We start from the raw sequence: 23,316 nt of genomic DNA, 5'->3' as shown, positions 1-23,316 counted from the left end.
ATTGTACTAGACATGCATGGGTTTGATGTAATACTGGGTATGGATTGGCTGGCATCTAACTATGCTAATATTGACTTCAATTTGAAAGAGGTAATTTTCAGATCACCAGGAAAGCAAGAATTTTGGTTTGTGGGGTTGTAGGTGTGTTTCCCGCTTCATTTAGTGTTAGCTATGCAAGTGAGAAGGCTACTCCTGGATGGTTGTCAGGGGTTTGGATTTTGTAAAAGAGATGTTAGGAAATGAGTTGAAGCTTAACAAAACACCACTGGTAAAGGAGCTCTCGGATGTTTTTCCAAATGAACTACCTAGTTTGCCTCCTGATCGGGAGGTAGTTTTCCCTATTGATTTACTTCCCGAGATGGCACCAATGTCTAAAGTTCCTTACAGAATGGCTCCAGCAGAATTGGGAGAGTTAAAGGATCAGTTACAAGACTTACTGTATAAGGGTTTTATTCGGCCTAGTGTATCACTGTGGAAAGCTCCAATGTTATTTGTAAAGAAGAAGGACGAATCTATAAGGATGTGTATAGATTATAGGGAAATTAATAAGGTGACAATCAAGAACATATATCCTCTGCCCTGTATAGATGATTTATTTGACCAGCTTCAGGGTACGCAGGTCTATTCCAAGATTGACCTTAGATTAGGCTACCCCCAGGTGAAAGTAAAAGCAGAAGACATCTCAAAGATAGCCTTCAGGACTAGGTATGGGCATTATGAATTCCTTGTTATGCCCTTTGGTCTAACGAATGCTCCTATTGTATTCATGGATTTGAGGAATTCAATCTTTCATCAGTATTTAGACCAGTTTGTTGGGGTTTTAATTGATGATATACTAGTCTATTCGAGGAGTTTTGAGGAGCATAAGGCACACTTACGGCTTGTACTTCAGATGCTCAGAGAAAAGAGATTGTATACCAAGTTCAATAAATGTGAGTTTTGGTTAGATAAAGTGGCATTCTTGGGGCATGTTATTTCAGGGGATGGTATTTCAGTGGATCCCAGCAAGATTGAGACAACATTGAATTGGGAAAGGCCGATGAATGTTTAGGAAATCAGGAGTTTCTTGGGGTTGGTGGGTTATTACTGTCGGTGTGTTGAGGGATTCTTAGCATTATCAGGGCCTCTAACGCGTCTAACCAGGAAAAATGTCAAGTTTGAATGGGATGACAACTGTGAACAGAGCTTTCAGGAACTGAAGTAGAGGCTTGTCACTGCACCAGTGTTGATCATTCCGTCAGGGGGTGATGGTTATGTAGTTTACAATGACGTGTCTTTGAAAGGGCTCGGTTGTGTATTGATGTAGCATGGTAGGGTTGTAGCTTATACCTACCGATAGTTGAAAGAGTATGAAAAGAACTGCCCTACCCACAATCTGGAATTGGCTGCAGTGGTGCACACGTTAAAGATTTGGAGGCATTACTTGTACGATGAGAGATGCGAGATATTCTCCGATCACAAAAGTTTGAAATACTTTTTCACTCAAAAGGAGCTAGAAATGAGGTAGAGAAGGTGGTTGGAACTTATTAAAGATTATGACTGCACTATTAGTTACCACCCAGGGAAAGCAAACATGGTAGCTAATGCTCTAAGTAGGAAATCAGTAGGACTAGCACTAGCAGTTATGGAGGTTCAGCATCCGAATTCAGATGGATCTGGAAAGACTAGGTATAGAGTTGGTAGAATGTAATTCCTAGGCATTTATTACCAACCTAGTATTGCAGCCTACTCTATAGGAAAGGATTAATATTGCTCAGAGAGATGATGCAGAACTAGCATAGCTAATAGCTAAGGAGTAGGACGAACATGAAGATGAATTTTGTATTTCTGACAATGGGGCTTTAAGGTTCCGTTCTAGGTTGTGCGTGCCAATAGATATGGACATCAGGAGGATGATCTTAGAGGAAGCTTACAGGTCTTTGTATACGGTTCATCCAGATAATACTAAAATGTATAGGGATATGAGAGAGTCTTACTGGTGGAGCGACATGAAGAGGGAAATTTTTGAATTCATACAACCGTGTTTGACATGCCAGCAGGTAAAGGCTGAGCACCAGAGGCCAGCGGGTCAGTTGCAATAGCTTTACATCCCAGTATGGAAGTGGGATCATGTATCTATTGACTTCGTGACGGGCTTACCGTCGGCACTGCATGGTCAAAATGCTATTTGGGTGGTCATTGATAGATTGACAAAGATCGCTCACTTCATTCCTATTAAAGTTAACTACTCCATGGACAGACTGGAAAAATTATATATTTAGGAGACAGTACGATCACATGGTGTGCTAGTGTCTATAGTATCAAACCAAGACCTACGTTTCACCTCACGATTCTAGAGGAGCATACAGCAGGCTCTAGGGTCTCAGTTATCTTTCAGCACAACGTTTCATCCTCATTTGGATGGCCAAACTGAGAGGGTGATTCAGGTATTAGAAGATATGTTGTGGGCGTGCGTGCTGGATTTTGGGGGTAGTTGAACCTAGTTTATGCCGCTGGTGGAGCTTACATACAACAACAGCTATCATACCAACATTGGCATGGTACCTTATGAAGGACTCTATGGTAGGAGATGTCGATCTCCACTTTATTGGGATGAAATTGGTGAAAGGTTAGTTTTGGGACTAGAAATTGTGCAGCAAGCGTACGATAAAGTTCGGCTCATCAGAGATAGGATCAGTGCAGCTTAAAGTCGGCAGAAAAGCTACGCCGATACGTGCCGCCAAAAATTGGAATTTGAAATAGGAGACCATGTATTTTTCAATATAGCACCATTGAAGGGAGTTCTGAGGTCTGGGAGGAAGGGTAAGTTGAGCCTTAGGTACATTGGCCCTTTTGAGATTCTTGAAAGAGTAGGGTCAGTTGCCTACTGGCTCGCTTTACCACCGACTTTATTTAGAATTCACGACGTATTTCATGTTTCCATGTTAAGGAAATACATCGTGGATTCCTCTCATATCATCAGTTATGCTGAATTAGAACTTAGTAATACTTTGGCTTATGAAGAAACTCCAGTACAGATTCTGAACATGAAGGAACAGGTATTGTGTAGTAAGAGAATACCTTTAGTAAAAGTCTTGTGGAGAAATCATGCGATAAAGGAAGCTTCATGGGAGCTCGAGGAAGAAATACAACAGAAATATCCGCATTTGTTTAGCGGGGAATAACAGTAATCAGGAAGAGATACAAGTATGTAATGTTTCTTTTATACAGGTTAGCCAGTATGTGTAATAATTTTCAGTTGTAGGTAGTAATTCGGTTTTGGGAGAATTTTATTTTATATGTTTGTAATCTCCCAGAATCCTAAATGTAACCACGGTATTCCTTCGCCACAGTGAGGGTAAGTAATAAAATAAGTAGTCATTTTCTCATAAAAGGATGGTGTTTAACACGGATAGTAAATTTCGAGGATGAAATTTTTATAAGGAGGGGAGAATGTAGAGACCCGAACAATTATAGGAATTAAATAATAAAAGAGGGAGAAAAATTAATTTTTTTAAAAGGTTTCTGCAGGGCCTTGTCAGTGAACGCATCGCGTTCATCAACGAACAGACTTGTTGGCATTGTTGACATGGACATATGTCTTGTCAACGAGGAATTACCAAGAGGGCTATTTCAGGGCCTGAAATTCATCGACGAAGGTTATGAGTTCTACGATGAACTCTCGTCTTGAATTCGTCAACGAAGTGGCGTGTCTCGTCGACGAAGCCAGAGGTATAAATAGCTCAAACCCGGGTTTTTGGCTAGAAATTTTGCATGTGGAGTCTCTCTCTCTCTCTCTATATATTTTTGCCCTCCTAACCTTCTCTCCTCGATTTCGGCCCCATTCTTCACCATATTGACAATCCGAAGTCGCCACATAACTCCTGGGAAGATTCTCTTCACATCTGCTGAAGTGATTTGTAGGTCAGGCTAACTTGGGAACCATCCCAAAATTTGGGTAAGTTAGTTAATTTCAGTTTTATTGGGCATTTGGAGTTTTTTTTCTAAGGAGAATATGTTAGGAAAGCAAATAATGAAGTTTTGTTGGGGAAAATGTTAATTTCAGGGTGTTATGCTTGGAACACTACAAGTGTAGGAATTGGGGGTTTTGTGGGCTTCTCAGTAAACCAGGTAAGGGGATAAACTAAGTCAAAAATTTTCCATGAAATTATTTATTAATTTATAGCATTAAGTTTCAGGAAAGTATGTATATTATATAATTGTGTTTGGAAATACTGATATGTACAGGAATATGATTTAAACGTATTTAATCAGAAAATATGATTTTGGAACAGATTTTACATTCAAGAGATTACCCTATTTTTGTGTGGCATGAGTTTAATTTCCATGTAATTTGTATATAAGAATAGATTGTTTTTCCCAGATCAAGCATGATATGATAGTTTTCATGGCAATTATAAAACAGTACAGGAATCATGATTTTACATATTAAATAGTACAGAAAATTATGTTAAGTATATTATGTTATGTCGGCGCAAATGTCGTGATTCATGTTATGTATGCAGGCGCAAATTCCTTGTTTCAAGTTATGTTATGCCGGTGCAGATGCTAAGGTTCATGTTGGCGCAAATGCCATAATCAAGTATGATCAGACAGAATTTATGAAATATTTACATGACAGTTATTATTATAAAATACAAAACAGCTATGTTCAGTATATGGAACTTATTATATGTTATCAGAACCCAAATGGCATTGTTTAGTACAGTTTCAGGAGCATGGTACCGTAGCTATATGTTCAAAATTATGATAGTGCTACCACACAACTAGTAGAGTGGGAGATGGCAGTTGATGAGCATCAATGTAAAGTGGAGTAGTTCCCCTGATAGTCCCGGGACCAAGTAGGGGTAGACCCATCATACTTACGGACTTATGTTTGATCTAGCATGGTCGGCCAACCATTACTAGGTCCCGCCTTCAGGCGGCACAACCTAATCATGTGGGCGTAAGACATGATACCAACTAGCTATCCATCCTAGGTGTATTTCAGTATGGTACAGTGATATAAGATGATTTTCATGTATAGCAATCTAGTATGCTTTATTATGATATGACAAATTATGTTTTACTCAGTTCCTCTAAGAACATATTTTATCATACTTGCTATTTATACTGTTTATATGTATAACACGAAAATGCCCATGACGCCAAACACTGATATTAGTTTATTTCCCTTACTGAGAGGTGTTTCACCCCAGCTATATAAATATTTCAGGAAATCCAGGTAGAGGAGCGGATAGAGCTCCGTGACAATAGAGACCGGTGGGGCTACCCTATCTGAAAGGTAAGTTGTTGAGTTAGAGTCAGGTTTATTTTTGGGCTGAGACGCTAGAGTACTTTTGGCCTTTTGTGGATGATTGTATATATAACAGGTTTAGTAGAACTCTGGTATTGTGATTGGTTGGATGATATATACGTGGTTACGTTTCCTGCTGCTTAGGTATCCGAATTGTATTTCAAGTATATCCCTAGTATCCTTGGGTCCAGGTTCATTATGTTTTATCAGTTAAATAAGATAACAGGATTATTATATTAAAAGTTATGATAAAAAAAAATGATTACAGTAAAATAGGCAGGTCATTACATGTATCATCTTTATTTCTATTGGAAATAAGATGTTATATAAAACTGTAGTAATGAGATGACCGTACCTGCATTTGTATTAAACTGCATTCTCGAATTGGAAACGATATGATTTGTTGTATACTTAAATAAGTGTGTAATGAACTATTGTACGTAAAATATTCCAGGTTTCGTAAAACAGCTAAGGGCGGCTATTACCGTACGCTGATGGGTATAGGGACATAAGTTCCAAAATTGTTCCAGGTTTTGTGAAATTTTGCCACGTATCGACTAATTACCATGGGCAAACGCCATGTCTCGGCTAAATACCATAAGCGTGAGTGTCCAGCTCTATATCCGAGGGTATGAAATATTACCTGTTTGTTCCGACTGGTCACCGATGGGTGTGCATGGACACCGTACTTACAATGATATCGATGTGAGGCTTCGGTTATTGTAGGGTATCAGGTGCTTGAGTGTGACGACACTAACTGTATATTTGGTATCGTATGCACTGAAACAGGATTGTGAAAATACTAGAACTATATCGTGTTATGTTTTATATTAAAATAACACTTGTGTGCCAAACACTGATATAACTTGCTTTCTTCCTTACTGAGAGGTGTCTCACCCCGAATATACAAATGTTTTTCAGGTCCTTCAGGTTGCCAAAACTAGCATCCTAGCGTTTGGGAGCGTAGGTGTCGGTTAGCTACGTATAGTACTTGAGTAAGTACTGATTTTGTAGTCGGGTTGTCATTGTTGGGTTTTGTAGACACCCGGGATATGTATGGAATTTTTGAGCCTAGACTCTAGTCATGTATAGACTCTGGTATGGTAAGATGTATGTATTGGAAATAATATTTTCGCTACATATTCGATGTGTATGGATATGTATGTGAATGTGTATAGGGTGTATGCGTACCCCACGGGGTCGAACCCTTATTCAGTATAGTATTGTGTATGTTTTCAATGATACAGAGACAAGTTAGGTTACTAAAATCACACCTAGGGCCCATTTTGTGGGTTTGAGGCGAGACACATGTAGTTTAAATGGAAAGCCATTCCAACTTGTGTCTCTCATGTTTTGAAGATCTTGAGAAAAGAGGAAAACATTGGCTTATCACACTTAAACGAATATTCAGTGTGACTTTTTGGTCCAATAAGCCTAAAGCAATCAAAGCCAAGCTTGAATCATCAAAGATCTTAAAACCCTTGGCTGATTTCTTTAAAAATAGATAAAGGCATAAGATAACATTGGTGCACAACTCAGGGGGAGCACTTCTCCTTAAAATTTTAAATCTATCAAAAGCTCCTATAATCATACTACATATTTATATGCCTTTATGAACAACATTGAAAACTACTATCTATAATGTGTTAAATGATTATATCTTCCAATAGATAGTTTATCTATTATATGACCTATTATCTGAGCTACCTGATTGCATGCTTTATTTGGAATGCCTCCTGCATGGCAGATGCAGTGATATGAATTGCATGCCGGTAATGGATCTTAGGTTGTTGCATGCTTTGTATGATCTATTTTATTGAAAACAACCAATTATTAGGTACAACTTTTATGGGAAAATGTTCGATTTACAAACAACATACTACCGAAATTTCTATAAAATTTTCCCAAAACGAAACCTTGTACATAGATGATTATGATAGAATAAATGATAAAATATTTTTGAAAGGATGAGTGAAAACTAAATAAATATTAAATTTCATCCTTGTATAATCATCAAGAACATTTAGAGGAGCTAAGCTCCATCCCTAGAGAAAGAGGATAAAAGACTTATATGCATCACCTTGCGTTTTGATCATTGAGGCTCTTCTATGTACCTTGAACATCATATCCAGCTCATAAAGATTTGTAAATAGATATGGATTGTTCTTAGGGTTGTGAGCATTGTAGCATTGCCTTGATATCTATCATTTTGATGCATTTGTAGTCTCTAGAGAGGTTGTTGGCTTTTTGAGTCTGATCTCTATTTTGATGCTGACAAACACAAGTGTTTCTTATGTGAGTGTTTTAGTGCATGAACAGGTATTATTCAGGTCACACATAAAATCAAAAGAACATGGAAGTCAAGACAGGACTTAAAGCTCAAATTTGACGTATTACATGATGTCAAAGAGTAAAGGAGAAGAAGAAGACATAATATTTCTTTTGTAACTGCATTTATTTTTATATTTTGATTTATAATAATGCATGCATCTACATGATATGAATTGATTGCTCATACTGAACCGTAGATTGACCGTAGGGAACCACAGGCCATAATTTGACCTTAGGGCACACTTCGGTCGACCAAAGGTCAACTGATGTTAGATTTTTTGGGCTTAATTTAAAAGCCTAAACCTTAGACTAACCTTAAGTCCCCAAACATTTCGTGAAAAATCCATTGAACTAAAATGTCATACCTATATGAAAAAGATAAACTTTTAATCAAAATCTAGACCTAAATCTACTTTGACAGAACTTCGGGCGACCAAACCTAGGAGGTTATAAATGCCTTGATTGACCAACTAGTAAGAAGTCAACAAGTTGATTGAGACTCGAGCGACTGAACCAAAATTGAAATAAACATCCATGGTCGACCAAAAGGTTAACTTTTCCCACTGTCCATGGGCACCCGAAATGTGAAGTTCAGAAAACTGAACTGTGAACCGGGCAACCAAACCTAGAGTGTTTGGAAAATCACCTTGGCTCAGCCACCTAAACCTTTCCTCGAGCACCCGAACTTCAAAATTACCTTTTTCGCTATGTGTCTGTTAGGGCGACTGACCCTATGGACCAGGCAACCAACCCTATGAACCGGGCGACCGAACTTCTCAGGTTGCAAATTTTTTTACTAGGGAAATTAAGGTTAAAACTCAATTAAAACAATTCCAAAATTCCCAATAGGTCTCCAACAGTAATATTTTTTGTAAAAATTATAAATACCCTTTCATTTGGTTTAATTAGCAACTTTGATTAGCAAATACTTTCTCTTAAATATTTTTAATCTCTTGTTAATCAAAGTTCTCCCAACTTATTTTTTATTGCAAAAACTATTTCTTGGGGAAAATCTTTTGCTCTCCAAAACTCTCTTTCATTTATTATTGTAAATCATTTTTACAAAAGAGTATTTTTATTTAGGCATTTATTTCATTCAAGTGTTTTTAACTCTCTCTTAGCTTGCATTTTTGAAAAAAAAATTTGAGAGCAAAGCATTGAATTTCTCCCAACTATTCCTTTGATAAATATTGTTGGAGAAATATTTTATAGGGTTAAATCTTTGAAGTGTTTTATAATATATATATCATCTTTCAAAGATTGGAAATCTATTTTAATAAAAACACCTTTACTCTACTGAGCATATATTTCATATCATATTAGAGTGCATGTTATGGAACTTTTGTGGTATACATCTCAGCTTAGTTGTAGAAGCATTTTCATATGTACAAAAATATTTTTAATGTACCGGTTGAGTTCATCCCATTAATTGAATTAGGAGGTCTCAGCCCCGTAAGTGAAACTGATTCGGTTCAGCCCAAAAATTGAATTGGGGAGTCTCAGCCCCATAAGTGAGACAAGTCGGGCTCAATCTTTTAATTGAGCTGGGGTTTACCTTGTCCCATAAAAGAGAGGTTGTAACGACTTCTACTCCGCCCATTTAAGTGAGCAAGGTTAGTGTAATCCTTTGGGGTTATCCCCAAGGCGGGGACGTAGGCTGGTTTGGCTGAACCTCGATAACAAATCTGTGTGTCACATACTCTCTCTCTCTATCTCATTTACATTTTCACATTTAAATTCAGCATGTGTATGCATATTCATCTATGATTATAATTATTTGCATGCACACTTTTATTTAAATGAGATATACTGCACGTGTATGTTCACTTATAGTTTAATCATTTTTCATACACGCTATTACATTGAATGAGATATGATTTGTGGTGAATCGGCAAAATGTTTAAATTAGTCAAAATGTTTTTAAAATCTAATTCACCCCTTTTGGGATCAAACCAATTCCAAAAGAGGCTATACTTGTTGCAATGTTTGAAATAAATTAGTTAATATCCAGTATAGTTATGTTAAAAGTTTTTAAATGACTACTTATACTACTTCGCATGTTAAATAAAAGTAATTTTTGATATGTATAAGCACTTAAAAGCATCTAGGCTATTATTCAAAGTGAAAGGGGGAGCATCTAAACATAAATTCCTATCATGTTATGCTTACCAATGTTTTCAGCTTAGATTTGATTTAAACTCTCTGTGGCATGCCCTTAATTGTTAGGATTTTATTGAATATTTTAAAATAAGATTTCTGCCTTGCCACAAGTTCTTTATTTCTTTTGCCATATGATCCTCGTGTTTAGTTTGACTAATATCTTTTGGATCTTTGTGATTGATTTTTCTGGTCATATTATGTATATGCTTAAATGATAAACCAAAAAATTCTGCTTGCACACTCTTTAAAGTTTCTTTTTCTGCAAGCACACTCCCAACACTTCTTGAAAATATCATAAGGGGATATATCTTTATATATATACACATATATATATATTTATTTACATTTATTTTTTTATTTGGAAAGAAATTATTTTACATGTGACATATCTCATTTTGTTGCTTATGTGCTTAAATGTTATATCTTTGTTGATCAAATTTTTGTATGCCCAAATGCTATCCGAAAAAGGGGAGAATTTTTATGTACTTAAATGTCAAATAGGGGGAGTTATTTTTTATAGCTATATTTTGTAACTTAGCCCTTTTGCTCATGCCAAAAGGGGGAGAATTGTTTGAGCAAAATGTTGCATACCTTTTATACTCATACTTTGAATCGTCTGAGCTTAAGTGTGCTTTAAACGCAAAAACTAAATGCATAATGAATTTGAAATGTCTTCTATCCAGTATATGCTTGTGCTATATTGTTTATCTTCAAATTATACATATTCATAGGGGGAGCCTTTTCAGGCTTAGCCCATTTTGCTCTGATGTGTTTGTTATAATAAAAAAGGGAGAGATTGTTGACTTTTTGAGTTTGATCCCTAGTTTTGATAATGACAAACAATATGTTACTAATGTATTTGCCTTAGTACTTGAACATGTTAATTTTCAGAACACACACATGAAAGTGAAGTGGATGCCAGAAAGTCTTTAAAGAGCACATACTCCTGACATATTCATATATGACATCTAAAGTAGCAAAAGATTGAAGACCTCTCTCTTTATTGTATTTGCATTTATTCTTTTGGATCTGTAATATTTAATATGGCATGTAATAATGCATCTGCATGCATGATAGGGTTTAAATGCTCAAGACTATAGATTGACCTTAGAGATCACCTTCAGTCGACCGACGCCGAATTTTTCTCGGTTAGCTTAAAGACCATAAATCGACCCTAGATCCCTGCACCTCACTTTGATAAATCTCCTCAATCTTACAGATTATAATAATGCAAAAAGGGGAAAACCATAAAAACAAGACCCATTTCTTAAGCTTGAAAGGACTTCAGGTGACCGAACCTTGTGCATTGAAAACACCTCGGTCGACCGAATGAATGAAAAGTAAAAATAGTTGACTTGGCCCGAGCGAACAAACAGAAATTGAACTAAACTTTCACGGTCGACTGAACCATGAATACCAATTTTTTCACCGTCCCCGAGTGCCCAAACCTTACATTCAAATATATCTCGGGTGACCAAAATGAGAAGTTCGGTAGATCAAACTATGAATCGGGTGACCAAACCTCGAGCGTTTGGAAAATTGCCTTGGCTCAACCACTCGAACCTTTTCCTGAGCACCCAAAGTTCAAAAAACAACTTTTCTATCTGTATATATTTAGGCGACCGAGCCTATGCACCGGGCGACCGAAAATCTTGGGTTGACATATTTTGAACCATGGTAACTAAGGTTAATTAAGGGTAAATTAGATTAAAATCTTATTAAACAATTTTAATAATTCCCTCTATGTCCCCAATGGTCAATTTTTTTGTTGAGGCTATATATATACGTTCATTTGCAAAAACTAGTAAGGGATTAAGACTTTGATTAATGAAAATATTCTCTGAAATCCCTTGAGCCTATTTTTCACATTCAAGCTTACATACTCCACCCATTCTCATTCCTTTGCAAAAACAACTTTGGTGAGAGTATTTTCAGAAAACCTACACTGCCACTACAAACTTACACTCTCATGTGTGTTGATTGATTTTGTGATTTTAGTGAGAGTAAGCCAAAAGTTTTCCCCCATGATTTAATCCATAAATTTATTTTGTGAGGAAACTTTCATAAGCTTGTGAGTCTTTGCATTCTTATTGTAAGACTCAAGAGCTTGTCTTGTATTTTAAAGAAAATAATTTTTAACAAGCTTGTTTTCAAAACATCTCGTGTGCTTGTCTTTTGGAAATCATTTTCGAGATTTTGAATGTGTGTTTCAAGATCTTTGATACTACATGTTGTGATTGATATTGTCATTTTGATTCAAAGATCCCTACACATACACTCTGACACTTTGATTGCAATATTTGCATTACCTTGAGAGTTGTAATAATATCTTCACTGAGCTTATAAATCCTATCATATTGAAGTGCATTGGTTATACTGGTACAAATCTGCTTGTGTTAGAAGCATAAAAATTGTACACGAAATTGTGTTGATTATCTATTGTATTCTAGGCGTGGCCTGAAGGGGTGATAATCAAGCCCAGAAGAATTGATTGTAAAGGTTGAAGTTAGCCCTAGTAATTTGACTTGGTATTGTATACGCACACTCCACTCGTTAAGTGAGCATTAGTGGAATCCTCGAGCTTGCGAGCTGAGGCGGGGACGTAGGCAGTATTGGTTGAACCCCGATAACATATCTTGCGTTTGCTTTTAAACTCCTGCACTTTAATTTCCTACACATGTTTGCCTATATTTAATTTATTATGAATGTGTGCATGATTTAAATATTGTGAATGATTAGGATAAACTGAGCCTACTGTACTTGCCTTGATTATCTACTCAGTTAAATTCTTGTTGGGTAATTGGTATTTGTTTTAGACAGACCCTAGGTTGTGGTATACTACTATTGGATTAGTTATACCTAGGAAGAAAGTTTTAAAATTCTAATTCACCTCCCCCTCTTGGGAATACACCAAGTCCAACACTTAGTTGTATGTTGTGTGTTTTTTTCATTGTCTGCCAATATGAAGCTCTTGTGCACTCATAAAATTCATTTACCAGTTGGATTATTGTGAACTATTTATTGTAAACAATTAGGTTTGGAGCATATCTCTCTAGAAAGTGTCCTATTTACAGAAGAAATGCTGCCAAAATTTTTCTAAATTTCTATAATTTTGGAAAACGTAATCCTATGGAATTTCATGCATATCATTGTCTTTATTTTTAAGTCCTAAGGTTGTCTTGAGCACATTGAGCATCTTTATGATGCAATAGTCTTGTGATTTGCATGCTTTTGTGACTTGCAGGTTTGGGAAATGGTCTATTTACAGACGGCATGCTATCAAAAGTTTGTTAAATTTTTCCTAAAAATAATCAAAGTCATATACCATATTTGTGAGAATGACTACAGTGTGTTGAATGTTAAAGCATTTTTGAAAAGATGAGTGAAGTTCAAACGAATTTTGAACTTCATCTCTAAATTTACTTTTGCATATACTAAGTGAAAATTCTATCAATCATGGACTCATTTGCATTATTTGATTATTATAGTTGTTTTTTAGTCCTAAGGAAGCCATGTAAACCATGAACATCATATTCTATTTTTTCATAAAACTATATTCTGATATAGATTGTTTGTGGGATGCATGAACACATTACATTATGTAATCCTGATTATATGAAGGTCTAGTGCACTCATAAAATTCACTATTGGTTGGATTATTGTGAACTATTTAGTGTAAACAACCAGGTTTGGAGCATATTTCTATGGAAAATGTCCTAATTATAGAGGAAATGATGCCAAAATTTTTATAAACTGATAAAACTTAACTATTTAAAATTGTATCATTTTTTTTAACTATGTCCGATTATTTTACTATCAAATCATTGATACTTAATAGTATGTATACATATATGTTCAAAAATCATATACTAATTTTTTTTTATTTTATAATTCTTGATTTGCAGGGTTTGTGGCTAGCACAACATCAGCATGATGTCATGCACTACAGTCAGATGCAACTTTTAATTATTTTTTTGTATTCTTCTTGTTATCTGAATAGATGGAATTTTTGTATTTCAATTTGAATTTGATTTTTTTTTTATTAGTTGAACAGAGGGAATTTCTATATTTTAATTGAATTTGTATTATGTTCGTATTTGTATTTTAATTTGACTTAGAATTTTGAATAATTATGAATTATTTAGTAATTATGGTTTAATGTTATGTATGCGAAAATGTAATTACTGATTTTTATAGGAATTAATGATTAAAAAAATTATTTATTCTAAATTATTAGTGAGGGTTTTAAAACCGTAATGAATATTTGTTATTGGTATTTAGTGAAGGTTTCAAAACTGTGACTAATAGTACAATATTAGCGACGAATTTTAAAAGCGTCACTAATAGTAGAGTATTAGTGAAGGTTTTAAATTTGTCACTAATAGTATGTTATTGGTGACGATTTTGAAATTGGAACCAATACTCTACTATTAGTGACGATTTTGAGCCAAGCCAATGTAGAATCTATAGTGACGATATTAGGGTTTTAGTGACAGTCATAATTCATCACTAATACTCTATTATTAGTGATGCTTCTAAAATTCGTCATTAATAGTTATTAGTAACAGAAGGTATAGCAACTAATTCAAAACCATCACTAATACCTATAAAACCGTCACTAATACTATTAGTGACGGTTTTGTGATTATTAGTGATGGTTTTGATCCTTCACTAATAACCTTATTTTTTGTAGTGACATTGTCATCCCCTAACATTCGCCACCACTCATTCTATCGACGACCTCACCAAGTTGTTGTAAAGAGTCTTCAATCTTCAGGTTTTACTGTTGTTGTCTTGAGGTTTGCAAATTCTTGGATTTTTCTGTGTGAGATGCTGGAAGTCTTCTCTCTTGTCACCATCGTTCCTCTCCTAACCAACTGTTGTTGTTGATGACCTATGTCATTGTCAATTCTATCTGCAAGGGTCTTCACTAAGTCTCTGGCTACCATCTTCATTTATGGAAAAGTTAGACTCTTGCACTTCTATATGTACTGATCTTATTCATTGACATGGGGCTCTCCAAGAGCAAAATCTCTAGCTTCAAATTGTCATGGTCATATAGGCTTTGTGAGTTTGTAGGCTTTCAAGCAAATGTTCATCATCACAAATTTGACTGTTCATCTGTTACCATCTCAAAAAGACATGATTAGTTGCAACACATTTCACAAAAATTACTGCAAAAGTAATACATCTAATAGGAAACATAATTTCACAAAAAAAATTGCTATTATTTTCCCCCCATTCCACTTGCCATTTAGGCTTCTAAGGACTCCCCAAAAGCCTTAAGGCGCCCATCATACACTTCTGTTCTCCCAAATTAGCGTTCAAGACTTCTGTTCCCTCTTGGATTGTTTTCGAGGCATTTAAAGCCTTTCGCTCAGGGCATTCTGCTATATGATGGGGCCCATGCATAGAAAATAAACAAATTATGGTCGATGCACCCCATTCCTTGCCTCTTTGTCATTCCACTCTCGCATTGTTTAGGGTCCCTTCTCGCTTATGCTATTAGATCCCCTATCACCCTCCCTACCCAAAGATCTACACACCCGAGAAGATCTCTGTTTATGATTGTCAGATGATGGGTATTTCCTTTTCTGAGAACCATTTGAGTAGTCACCCCCTGTTTCCAGGGTCCGACTTGAGAAATCCTCCAATCGTTCAGTTGCTACGAGAGTCAAGGGAAAGTCACGAATCCCTTGCCTTTGCAGCTCATTCTTCAGCCATGATTTGAGTCAGAATCTGCCATATCCTTAATGTCAAGCATTAGGGTTTGGAACTCCCGTACATAACTCCTTATCGGGCCTGTCTGTTGTAATTTATATACCTTGCAACGCGCCATGTACTCTATATTGCCTAGGTAAAATTGTTCTTTTAAGGCATATTTAAACTCTTCCCAAGTATTGTTGGTACACCGGTTGTTTTGCATGTCTTCACATTTGGTTCTACACTATAACTTAGCATCCCCCCATAAGATATACTGTTGCAATGTTAATTCGGTCCTCCTTTAGGTCAATCCTTGAGCACTTAAAGTAATGTTCAAGATTGAAGATGAAGTTGTCTAACTCCTTTACATCTCAAACGCCCCCAAAACATTTAGCTTTTGGCACCTTAATACAAGTTCCCTCACAAGTATCGGTTATTGGCCTTCGAGACATTTGGGCCACTGCATTTAGCTTAGTACTCACCTCTCTTAAGTCATTCTGAAATTGATCCATTAGGTTCCGAAGCTTACCCACCTCCTTCACATCCTCTTTCATGGTGCTAATAGATTCTTTGACTTTATCTGTAAGCACATAAAAATCATTAGTAAATTCCCATAAGGAGGCCTTAAGCTCTATTGGCTCTCCCCCTTGGGATGTCAGGAATGACATTATGCCCTTAATGTGTTTCGGCCTATTCTTGAAGGCTTCAATTGTTTAATGTTCTTCTAGAAGACCTCAAGCTCTTTTGGTCTTTTTTCCAGGGATTTTATATGTGGAATGAACTTCTCAAGTTCCACAATTCTCATATCAAGCTTAAATATACTATAGAGGTTTCCTCTAGTGTTCTCTTAGGTGGCCTCAAGCTCTATTGGCACGCCTTTCTCTTTTGACAATTATGTCACCAATGCTTGGAGTTCAAAGAACTGCAACTCCAAGGTTTCAAGGTTTGTCACTCTTGCCTCCAGTGCCTCAACACACTCTATCTTTGCTGACTTCGCAGATTGCATATTGTCATTTATAGTGCTCACATAGACCGTGCTCTGATACCGACTATCACGAACTCCCAATTTAGACTCGTCTAAGGTGTCGCGCGGCACTCGTCGAGGCTCTCCCTCAATAGAGTCAGCCAATAATCACTCGTTCAAACCTGAAAACGTGAGCATCACATAAGTCTTAGCAACCACTCATAATCATGAAATATCAATATAGACACAGATGGAATAGACAGGCAAGAGACATTCATGCTCAATGATAATATAAAGACTACTTTTTTTATTCAAGTAAGAGAACACTATACAAGCTATGATACCTCGTGGAAGAAAGGCTTAAAAGGATTAGATGTTACTATCCATATCAACAAGGTGCACCTTTTTTTCTGGAAACCTTCCCATAAGAACTCCAGGGTCAAGCATGCTTGGCTTGAAGTAATCTTGGGATGGGTGACCTTCTGGGAAGTTTTCTGAAGAAGTGTATGAGTGAGGACAAAACACACTGAAAAGGACACGTGTTGGTTTGTGGAGCCAGTCATTAGTCCGATAAGGTCTGCCTCCCTATTTTCTGGTCCAGGTGGAGGAGGAGAGACGCAGTGCTCTCTGGCAGACCTAGGTTGGGGCGTTACAAAATGGTATTAGAGCAATTACCTAGCCGGAAGTGTGATGAGATTCACATCGCTTGGGTTTGGAAATGTGGGTTCGCAATGAGGATGTTGCGTTCTATAAATGGGGGAGAATGTGATACCCCATGGAAGAAAGACTTAAAAGGATTAGATGTTACTACCCATATCAACAAGGTGCATATTTCTTTTCGGGAACCTTCCTATAAGAACTCCATGATTAAGCGTGTTTGGCTTGGAGTAATCTTGGGATGGGTGACCTTCTAGGAGGTTTTCTTAGGAAGTGTGTGAGTGAGGACAAAACACACTGAAAAGGACACGTGTTGGTCTGTGGGACCAGTCATTAGTCTGATAAGGTCTGCCCCCCTATTGTCTGGTCCAGGTGGAAGAGAAGAGATGCAGTGCTCCCTAGCAGACACAGGTTGGGGTGTTACATAAGCCATGGCATATGTAATTTGATATTCATTCACAAATCCCTAGAGAATACATGTAAAGCCATGCCTCTCTCCCATTAAATCCCCATGGAATTGTCACCCCTAACACTAGGCATAATGCCCTCTCTCTCTCTCTCTCTCTCTCTCTCTCTCTCTCTCTCTCTCTCTCTCTCTCTCTCTCTCTCTCTCTCTCTCTCTCTCTCTCTCTCTCTCTCTCTCTCTCTCTATTCTTCATCTTCTTCTTTTTGGGCTGGGTCCATTATATAAGGGCCAAATGGGCCTAGCACGAAGTTGGGCTTTTGTTAAAAAAAAAAAAAAAAAAGAACAAAGAAGAAATGTAGTATCATCACTTTTGCTATATTTTATTGTGTCAAAAAAAATACATAAATAATACCATATGATTCTAAACAACTTTTATTAGGCCTTTTAAAACCATAACAATTCCCTTGCCTCTTATTGTGCCAAAAATATAATTGATCGAATGGGATCACATTTTTTCCTCCCAATTTTAATTTTTTCTTGCTAAAGTGATTAAAAATTTATTTATTCATTTAATGGATGGATTGGGATCACGTTTTTTTTTTACGAATATTTTGTTTTTTTTAAAAAAATTAAAATAAAGAGATAGGTGGATACAGGTTGGAAGTGGTCATTGTTTACCTAGTTAACGGTCTCATTTCTATTTTATGTTTAGGGAAACTTTCTCATCCCTTCAAAAGGAGAACAAGATTAATTTTTTAGCCTCTGCAATATTTAAAACATGGTGTGCATCATCATAAATAATTTAACATAATGACAACAAAAACAATAGCAAAACAATATAGGCATGCAAAGAAAGCTTCTATTTTAATGTTCTAATGAAAGATCATTGAGCATGAATTATGTAATCGGAGATAATCTATCTTCCATTTTGTATCCTTTTCTATTTAAAATAATAATAAATTTAAAATATTAAAAAATATTAAAACCCAAAAGTTCCAACGTGAATGTTTCAAAATCTAAATGGGCGTGTTCGTAATGTATGCCCTGTCTTCAGACAAATTTAGTTTAAAAGCAAGGATTTCAATTCCTTCTGTAAGAAAATTAATATGTAATCAGATGATAACTAAATTAAACTAATAAAAAATAATTATTATCAAGAAGTTGAGACGTAATAGGACCACTATCCTTAAAACTGATTTCGTACTTATGAGAAAATCACTCAGATGCAAATAGTCACAATGCGTATGTTTTCCAAGATTACTCACGAGGCTTGGGTTTGTGTGCACTCACAAATTCCAAAGCTTTAGGAGCTATAGTTTTGGGTTATCCAATGTAGAAGAAGGAAAAGGAAACAAAGATATATAAGACGATGGAAAAATAATAAGATATCTATTAGAGAAAATAGACTATTACTAGATGATGGAGAAAATAAGTATGTAATAAAGAGAAGAGAGATGTAGAAGAAGGAAAAGAAATAAAGATAAGATGATGGAAAAATAATAAGATATCTACTAGAGAACATATGCTATTATTACATGATGGGGAAAGTGAGTATGTAAGCAAGAGAAGAGAGATATGTGTTGGTTGTGTTTTGGAAAGGGTTGGAGGTAGCCTATTTATATGAGAAGAGTAACTTCTAACTCTGGTTATTGCAGCAAAATGATGGTATTTGACTATTCAAATACCACCATTAATATCTAGTTGTTACAGGAAATTGAAAAATAAAAACTACTAAAATAACAAGTAATGTGATGACCCAAAAATATATATATATATATATATATATATACGATTAATGCATAATAATAATAATAATAATAATAATAATAAAATAACAAAAATGCTCATTAAGTTAATACCAATACAAAAGTGCTCTTCTGTAGGATCCTTGATTCCATATTTGATGCCTAAGAAAGACATTGTCTTAGCGAGTACTCAGAGACCATTGCGGCTCAATTGCTCCTTGGAGGTCACCCTGATCAAAATGGAATTTCATAGGATAAACATGATAGACATTGTTTGTATACGTGAATAAGTACATATACATAAAATAGTATTTTGACAGACATAATTTGTAAAAATACATGGTAAAATAATAATAATAATAATAATAATAATAATAATAATAATAATAATAATAATAATAATATAGGTATCCTATATGGGGCCCACAAGACTGCGTGGGGTCCACATGAGTCTCGAAGTCGTGTGGGGTCCACATGAGTCCCAAAATTATGTAGGGCTTATAAAATCGTGTGAGGACTATTGGAATTACGTAAAACTCACTTGGGTCTCGAAGTTATGTGGGGCCAACATGAGTTTTCGAAATTAGAATTTAATTCTTTAAAAAAAATACTAAAACGTGGCTTAAAAATAATAATAATAATTTTAAAAAAAATTAAAAAAATAAAATAATTAATTAATTAAAAATTAATTAAAGAGGAGTGGTGGCAAGCACTCCCACATGACCTCCATCCCTATCTTATACCTAATTGTCACGAGCTAAGCTTGTTCAAGGCATTATGCTTGCCTGTGATCGCTTATCTCGTGTGCTTGGGATAGGTTTCCATCATGTAAATACTAGTGTAGGGTTATTTTCTGCTAGTAGTGTCTTTGTATGCCAAATAAAGCAGTATAACTCCTCAGTCACTTTGATGTTCCCTAGAGTCAGGATGATAATTACATAAAAACCTCTTTAGGGGAGGGTGAGTGTTCATTAGTCATTGTAAAACTCACTAGCAATTGTCAACGTGCTTACCCTACTTGCCTCCCTTGCTAAGTACACCATGTCAACGGAGGATTTGTTAATGAATTATGTTTGCTTCAATGTTTACTACTTGCCTACCATGGCTTTCATGAATTAATTATTGTTTCTGCTGCTATCTGAATGAATGTTAATGAAAGTGTTTTGTGGATGAATGTTAGTAAACGATAGGCTAGCTAGTTAAACAAGAGTGCTTTAGCTAGTGCTGCACAGCCCTTCACAAGGGTGTGACAATAGTCGGATTGTGACACCCATGCCTAACTCATCCCATGCCCATTCTTTAATTTAAAAAAATTATTATTTCACCCCTCTCCTTACACTTTTACAAATTCTATCTTCTTCCCCAAAATTTTCCTATAAATAGGAAGCTCTCAACCTTCATTTTTCATAAAAATTTTCAAAGGAAGAGAAGGATTAGTGAGTGAAAGAATTAGTGGTGGGGAGATAATTTTTGAGTAAGTTCTCACTCACTCACTCTTTCCGATCTCATTTCTTAGAGATAGTCATTGTGTTCGTAGCACAAGGTAAAAGAAGAGGTAAATAAATTTGATTATGTTAGATTTTTATTTAAAATTTATACCCAAGTTTATTTGTAAGTAAATTTCGATTGTGTTAGTTAGTTTCATAAAATTCTCTTGAATTTATTTTTACGCATATTTAATTATACTAATTTTATCTTTAATATACTTGCATTTATTTTTGAGTTAATGTAACAACCCAGAAAATTTTAAATAATTTGAAATAATAAGGAAGATAAAAAGGGAAGGAATAATAAGTTGGGAAAAAGGGGGGGGGGGCAGCAATCGTTCGTCGACAAACGGATTGGTCTCATTGACGAATGTTCTTCTTAGCTCGTCAACGAGAGAATACCGAGAGGGGTTTTTTCACGAACTGAAATTCATCGACAAGTTCACTATCTCATTGCCAAATTTTGTACAGGACTCGTTGATGAATCGATGTGTCTCATCAACGAATCCCTGTATATGAAAAGTGGAATTCTTTCATTTCAGTGTGAATTTCTTGCATGTCTTCTCTCTCTCTCTCTCTATATATAGAAATTTCGGCCCTTCCACTTTCTCTCTTTGATTTCGGGTCGAATTCAGCTCGGTTCGATGATTAGAAGCTACCACGAGACTTTTGGGAAGATTATCTACAATATATGTGGAGTAGATCTTTGATTTGAGTAGGTTGGGAAACATCCCAAAACCAAGGTAAATAAGTTATTTTGGAATTTCTTTAGTAAATATGGTCATTTGGAGCTTAGGAAGTATTATAAGGGTGTCTTGCTAAGGTTTGAGGAATTTGAAAATTTTAATTTTTAGGGTCTCGTTTTGTTGATCTTGGGTCGAATTTTGAGGAGCAGGTAAGGGAAAATATTTTATAATGACTTTTTCATAATTTTAAAACGACTAGTTTTGAGTATGAATTCTTATACAGGTATAATTTTCTAAACCTTACTGGTATGGAAAATAATGTTTTTAGGTAGATAAATTATATTGGAAAACTTCATGTGGTTGAAACCATTTTTTATCATTAAATGATTGTGATTAATGTGGAATGAGAAATTATTGAGACTGCGAATATTGTTTGGCTGTGAAGTTTGCCTGGTTGAATATATTGATTGATTGCAGATACTGATGTTGTGTATACTGTGGTAGAATTGTGGATGTGTGACATGATTGGTTTGCGGTTGACTTATGTTGTGGTTCATGTAAATTACGAAATAGCGTTGGCAGTGGTATGAGAAGGTCGTTATATCATGTAATAACCCCAAAAAGGGTTATAGAAGATTAGTAGAGTGATTCTCAAAAAAGATATAAATCTAAATAAATAAAATAAAAAATTAATTAATTAATTAATCGAATAAAAAAAAAGAAAAAAATTAATTAAAATTTATTTTTATTTTTATTAATAAAATATATTATTATTAATATTAATTAAATATATTATTATTATTAGTTATCCTGAAGCTTCTCAGCTTCAGGATTCTTCTTCTTCTTCTTCTTCTTCTTTCTTTTCTTTTCTTTTCTTTACTTTATTCTTCCTGCAACGCAGGACTGTCTCTCTCCTCTCATTCTCTCTCCCTCTCTCCTCGATTTCATGACGGAGTTTCGCCCGATCGAAAATTCGAAGATACCATTGGACTCCATTCTTCGCTGCCGTCATTTTTACCGAAGCAGATCGGTGGTAGGAGCGACGTAAGCGTATTCCCTGGGGTAAGCCATTTTTTCATTTTTCATTAATTTCTTGCAAAATATAAGCTCAATCGATGAGCAGACACCACCACGAGAATTTGGAGATGATTCTCTACAAGTCTAGCGGGACGGAATTCTCGTGGGGGTGTCAAGCCAAAACCCTAAATTTGGGGAGCGAGGCTTATTTTTAATTAGCTAGCATTAATTTAGAAATGCTAAAATATTGAGTATCTGGGGCTGAAGTAGGATTTCTGGAATTTAGGACCCGGGTGAGCACCGCGGGTGTAATTTTCGGACCCGCAGGTAAAATTTAGAAAATTAAACGAGGGTATTAAATAATGGTTTAAATATTAATTTGGGGTATATGGAGCTTAGGGAAGGTTAGTTGAGTATTGTTTTGGAGGAATTTAGTTAATTAATCTGGGGAAAATGTAAATTGCAAGAGTTAAATTTCGGGCGCCAAGGGCGTGAGATTTTGGGTTCTAGCGAGACTCTCAGTAAGTCAGGTAAGGGGAATAAATAATAACAATATTTTTATGAAAATTATGGGTTGAGAAATATGTGAAAATAGTGGATGTTATTTTACCTGAAATTTATTGTGATATAAATATCAGATGAAATTTGTGTGGCATATGATTTATATTGAGAAATGTTTAAACTGAGTTAGATGATTTACCCTGTGAAATATGTGATACTGAAATGTGTTTTAATATGATAATTGAAATGTGAGAAAATGATGAAAGTGAAATGTGCAAAAAAAATTGTATTTTCTGAGAAAATGAAGAGAGGTGAAATATGGAAATGTGTTTTGAGAAATATTGAGTAATTGTGAAATAAGAT

This window comes from Malania oleifera, chromosome 9 (genome assembly GCF_029873635.1).
Source record: "Malania oleifera isolate guangnan ecotype guangnan chromosome 9, ASM2987363v1, whole genome shotgun sequence".
NCBI classification, from domain to species: domain Eukaryota; kingdom Viridiplantae; phylum Streptophyta; class Magnoliopsida; order Santalales; family Ximeniaceae; genus Malania; species Malania oleifera.
This window is presented reverse-complemented; position numbering follows the sequence as displayed.